Raw genomic sequence first — 6,500 nt, 5'->3', positions numbered from 1 at the left:
AATGGGCCAGATCTTCGCATTACGAGTTGGAGGCAATTGTGTTGTTAGTACCCTCTGGTGCTTTGGTCATGTCTTTTATCAGGGAAAAGATGGTTTTAGAGGGTTTGGGGCTGGAGTTAATCATTTTAGTATAGAATACAGCTTTCGTTTTTTGTGTGAGTTTATGACATGCTTTAGTGGCTGACCTATAACTGTTCTTTGCTAGAGGGTCATAGGAACGCCTCCAGTCGCGTTCGAGGTTCTTGCAGTGCTTTTTTTCTGTTGCTAGTATCTCGGTGTACCATGGGTGCGACTGCTCGCGTTTGGGCCTGGACATTTTTTTGGGGATGTGGTGGTCAAGCGAGTTGTTGATCCACCCCCTATAGGCTTTGTCTGCTTCCTCCAAATTGCTGGGCCAATCCGGGCGTGAAGAATTAAGGCTGGACTCGAAGCTGGTAGTGTCCAGTTTATGCCAGGGGCGCCTCCAGGGGGGGGGGGGGATTCTGCTGAGAGGTGGCTAAGGTGCTAATGCATATGTGGATAAGGAAGTGGTCCGTCCAGATGAGAGGAAGGGGGGCGTGGACTTTAATTCCCTCAATGTTGGAGAACACAGGGTCAAGCAGGTGACCTGCCAGGTGAGATGGACCTTTGACTAACTGAGTTAGCTGGCAGGCTTCCAAGTCTCCCAGGAAGTTAGTAATGTCATGGGAGTCAAGTCGCTCCAAATGCAAGTTTAGGTCTCCCAATATACTGAAGTTGGCTGTCTGCAGGGCAAGGGTAGAGATGGTCTGGGTCATAGCTTCCTGAAAGGTTCTCGCTGACCCAGGGGGTCGGTAGATAAGGAGCCCAGTGAAAGTAAAATTGTCTGATATCTTGATCTTGAATAAAGTGCATTCGCAATCAGGTATTATCACGGGGGAGAGAGTGCAGGACAAGGCGGATTTGGATATCACAGCTAGCCAACCCCCCCTCCCACTAGGCCTGTTCTGAATAAACATCGAGTAGCCTGAAGGGAGGGCCAGGACCCGAGTGGCAGTCGAGTCGCTGGTTAGCCAAGTCTCAGTTAGGAAAAGTAGTCCGGGGACCTATCCATGAGGTGCTCGAGTATTTCTTCATGGTGTTTTACCCGGGACCAGCAGTTCAAGCTATATACATTACGATTTGTAGGCTTGGGTGACTCTGAAGGTGTCTGGGCGTCCTCTGTGGCCCTGAACCCACATTTATTGCACCTTATGCATGGGGTATCTGGGTGCCAGAGATGGTCAGCGCAAGGAGCCCGGTTGCGGAGGGCAAACAGATCCTCTCGGGAGTAAGGGGGCAACTGTACCGTCCGACAGCCATGGGTTCTGGCGTCTGGCGTTGGACTGGCGCGGATGGGTGCAGACGGGCTTGCCTTTGGCGCACCTTCGGCGCGCCCGCTGCGCGGGAGTGCTGGCATGCCGACTATGATGGCGCAGGTTCCGCCTCTGCCGGAAGTGGGACACCCTCGGGGGGCCGAGCCCAGGTCTGTTCACGCCCTCCACTCAATCGGCACAGGCTGTGGTGGAACGGGGCTCAGACCGGAAGTGAGGGGAGCAGGTAGGATCCGAGTTAAAAGTGCAACTTTTAAAAATATATACAAGTTTTAAATGTATCTTTAAATGCAAAAATTTCCAAGTGCAAATACAATCGCCGCACTGCCGCCCACTAGCACCTTACTGAGCTGGCGCGTCCGCAGCGCGGGAGTGCTGGCAGGCTGACTATGAGGGCGCAGGTCCCGCCTCTGCCGGAAGGGCGTCACCCTCGGGGGGCCGAGCCCAGGTCTGTTCACGCCCTCCACTCAGTCGGCACAGGCCGTGGTGGAACGGGGCTCAGACCGGAAGTGAGAGGACCCGGTAGGATCTGAGTTAAAAGTGCAACTTTTAAAAATATTTACAAGTTTTAAACGTATCTTTAAATGCAAGAATTTCCAAGTGCAAATACAATCGCCGCACTGCCGCCCGCTAACGCCTTACTGAGCTGGCACGTCCGCAAGAACCGGCATTACAACTCTGACATCATGGAGGACTCCTGGAGTGCCCACATTGATTACCTATACAACGATATGTCAATGGTTCGTCCGGTAACTCATGGCCCAGAACCAGGCGAGAAGTTAATTGTAGCAGGCCCCATCAAAATCACCCCCAACTCTGAAGCATTCGAATATTCTCCGCAAATCCGGAAGGAGCAATTACTAACAATCATAAAAAAACTGAGACCCGAGGGAGCCCCAGGACCTAACGGGTTGCCAAACGCCTTGTTCCAGCATAATCCCCTATTCTGGTCTGAACTCCTCACGCCACTTTGTTCTTCAATCCTAGCTTCTTCTACCATCCCAGATTCCTGGAGGGGCAGTATTTTAAATCCAATATACAAGTCGGGTGCCCGCTCCGACCCCTCCAACTACCGTCTGATAGCCTTAATTGATGTGGAGGCTAAAATGTATGCATCAAACTTGCTGGCTGACTTGGAGGACTGGGTTGGAAGCAGTAACCTCATCCCCTACACCCAAACAGGATTCAGGGCAGGGATGGGCATACTCACGAACATCTCTGCGGTCACCCTGCTGGCCAACCAAGCACTCGAAAAGTCCAGGCCTTTGTATGCATGCTTCATAGATCTGAACGATTCAGAAAAGGGGGTGGTGATGAACAGAGTGTCTGAATTAAGCAGACCACTCTTACCCAGTCCAAAGATCAGGGCTTGATCCATCACCGTTATTTAGCTCACTGCCCCATCCCAGCTCAGAACCTGGCTATATGCAAATTAGTCTGTCCCTGGCCCAGTGCATCATGGGAACAGGGCAGACCAAACTACCAAGCCAATTCTTCACCAGAAAGGAGACAAGCTACCGGGGACCGGTTTCTGGCATTTCAGCCTCGTCGGCCCGGCTTGCTTGAATCCTGATGGAGCAGTGAGCAAGGGACTCATGTCTGAGTATACCCTGCCACACCTATAGTGGCCAAAAACGATTCAGAAAAGGGGGTGGTGATGAACAGAGTGTCTGAATTAAGCAGACCACTCTTACCCAGTCCAAAGATCAGGGCTTGATCCATCACCGTTATTTAGCTCACTGCCCCATCCCAGCTCAGAACCTGGCTATATGCAAATTAGTCTGTCCCTGGCCCAGTGCATCATGGGAACAGGGCAGACCAAACTACCAAGCCAATTCTTCACCAGAAAGGAGACAAGCTACCGGGGACCGGTTTCTGGCATTTCAGCCTCGTCGGCCCGGCTTGCTTGAATCCTGATGGAGCAGTGAGCAAGGGACTCATGTCTGAGTATACCCTGCCACACCTATAGTGGCAAAAACGATTCAGAATAGGGGGTGGTGATGAACAGAGTGTCTGAATTAAGCAGACCACTCTTACCCAGTCCAAAGATCAGGGCTTGATCCATCACCGTTATTTAGCTCACTGCCCCATCCCAGCTCAGAACCTGGCTATATGCAAATTAGTCTGTCCCTGGCCCAGTGCATCATGGGAACAGGGCAGACCAAACTACCAAGCCAATTCTTCACCAGAAAGGAGACAAGCTACCGGGGACCGGTTTCTGGCATTTCAGCCTCATCGGCCCGGCTTGCTTGAATCCTGATGGAGCAGTGAGTAAGGGACTCATGTCTGAGTATACCCTGCCACACCTATAGTGGCCAAAGACGATTCAGAAAAGGGGGTGGTGATGAACAGAGTGTCTGAATTAGGCAGACCACTCTTACCCAGTCCAAAGATCAGGGCTTGATCCATCACCGTTATTTAGCTCACTGCCCCATCCCAGCTCAGAACCTGGCTATATGCAAATTAGTCTGTCCCTGGCCCAGTGCATCATGGGAACAGGGCAGACCAAACTACCAAGCCAATTCTTCACCAGACAGGAGACAAGCTACCGGGGACCGGTTTCTGGCATTTCAGCCTCGTCGGCCCGGCTTGCTTGAATCCTGATGGAGCAGTGAGCAAGGGACTCATGTCTGAGTATACCCTGCCACACCTATAGTGGCCAAAAACGATTCAGAAAAGGGGATGGGGATGAACAGAGTGTCTGAATTAAGCAGACCACTCTTACCCAGTCCAAAGATCAGGGCTTGATCCACCCCCTTTTCTGAATCATTTTGTCCACCATAAGCGTGGAAGGGTATACTCAGATGTGAGTCCCTTGCTCATTGCACCATCAGGATTCAAGCAAGCCGGGCCGACGACGCCTGAAATGGCAGAAACCGGTCCCCGGAAGCTTGTTTCCTTCCCAGTATAAGAATTGGCTTGGTAGTTTGGTTTGCCCTGTTCCCATCATGCACTGGGACAGGAACAGACTAATTTGCATATAGCCAAGTTCTGAGCTGGGATGGTGCAGTGAGCTAAAAAACGGTGATGGATCAAGCCCTGATCTTTGGACTGGGTAAGAGTGGTCTGCTTAATTCAGGCACTCTGTTCATCACCACCCCCTTTTCTGAATCATAGATCTGAAAGCAGCCTTCGACAAAGTCCCAAGAGCCAATCTATGGGTAAAAATACACAACTGGGGTGTTCCAACCAAACTCCTGGACGCCATTATCAACTTGTATTCCCAGACGTGGGTTCAGGTCAGGAAAGGTGACGGGCACAGCATAACCAAAAAGTTCCAAACCCTTAACGGGTTAAAACAAGGGTGTGTGCTGGCACCCTGCCTCTTTAACATCTATATCGCCAACCTAAATAATCAACTACGGTCAATTCCATCAGACCCCCCCAAAACTGGGTAACGTCCCTACACCCAGTCTTCAATATGCGGGCGATATTGTGCTCCTCGCTCTAACACCTGTAGGTCTGCAGCGATTCATCACCAAACTAGGAGCTTACACCAACAATGCCCAATTAACCATCAATCACCAAAAATCAAAAGTGATGTGTTTTGCCAGACGAGTTAAAATCAAGGCCCACTGCAAATTCACCTGGTACTTGGACGGGCAACCTCTGTCCCCGGTAGACTCATATAAATATCTAGGTTTCCTAATAGACCGCAACCTTAACTTCCAATTACAACTGGGGCAAGGCTGTACCAGACCTAAACAACTGCAGTTCGCCTTCAGAGTCTTAAAGAAAAAACTCACAGGGTGTTCTACATGCCATTTGCTTAAAGTTATTTCAGCAAAATTCTTACCCTCGATTTCATACAGCTCGGAAATCCTAAATATGAAAGATGTCATCTCCCTAAACTCAGCACAATCAACCCTCTTCAAGGTCCGGTTCTCAATCCCCCGACACATTTCACAATCCCAAATTCGTCTTGAGTACGGCCTGAGAAACCAGACTCCCGACAGACAAGGGGCATTAGCTAAATACTACTGGAGAATGAGGGATGCAGAGGACAACACCCTGGCACACTACTGCTGGAAGGAAATTTAAACCCAACCCAAGCTTAGTAACTCAACGTTCAGTGTTCTGAAAGACTCCCTCATGGCATTGCAGGTCGAGAAGGCCTGGCTCACCCTCCCCACCTACTCCAGTTTCAAAACCGTAGTGAATAATGCAATCAAAAGGACCTCCCTATTAATGGACAAAACAGCTGTCTCAAAAAAAAAACACGCCTGGGCCGTGATTCAAGGCTACCAGCGGCTGAAACCTCAACCACATTTACTTGACCACTTCTCCCAGGAGAGAAAACACTACGTAACGTTATTGCGGCTGGGGTCATTCCCATCAAAAGACCTGACACCAAAATGGAAATACCCCTGGCAATCCAAGGATTGTCGCTTATACGGAGGATGGGACGAGTCTCTCTTACACTTACTATGCATATGCCCTTCCCTGGTAGTGACCCAAAGAACGGTCCTCCGGGAAGCCTTCAGGAAGGAACAAATACGGACATGCAAAGCAGCCGTCATCCAATGCCTGGGGGGCTATCAACCCAACTGTCCTGTACAGCAATACATTTTCTCAAAAGAGCAGCAAAAGAACTGGAAAAAAAGGAAATTTTCCACTAATTTAATAAGTTCCAGCATCCCCATCAACGGCATTGTCTAAATGTTTCAAACTCTTCTGTTTTTGAATTTAAAATGTATTTTTACTTATGGTGGTTCCCCACCCTTTTATGATTTTTTAATGAAACTAAATAAAAGCATTTATGACTGACTTATTTCTATTACCTATCTTTTATTTGTCATAAAACTATTTAAATTCCTGTTAAACTAGAACTCAGTTCTTGAGCAGACCCAGTCCCTATTATTGATTTTACTCTGCTATTTTTTCGGGCTGAATGTTGTGGAGAGTGGTGTCTCTTATCGCACAATCAAGGGTGCTTGAGCCAGATCGTGGAGAGGTAAATAAAAGTGATCAAAATATTGGTGTTTCGTAAAATGTTGGGGTTCGGGCTCCCACAATAGCTTCTAATATATTTAATGCTATCTGTCCAAATCTATATTTCACTCTCTTCAAACCAACAGCAGCATCCACTCCATTGACAACTCTAGTATCACCAAAGCAAGAAAACCAAATCCAAACCAATTAAGGGGCGAAGTAAAATAAACAGTTATA

The sequence above is a fragment of the Lissotriton helveticus genome, chromosome 7, assembly GCF_964261635.1.
Source record: "Lissotriton helveticus chromosome 7, aLisHel1.1, whole genome shotgun sequence".
NCBI classification, from domain to species: domain Eukaryota; kingdom Metazoa; phylum Chordata; class Amphibia; order Caudata; family Salamandridae; genus Lissotriton; species Lissotriton helveticus.
The sequence above is the reverse complement of the archived record's forward strand: the minus strand, read 5'-3'. Positions refer to the sequence as shown.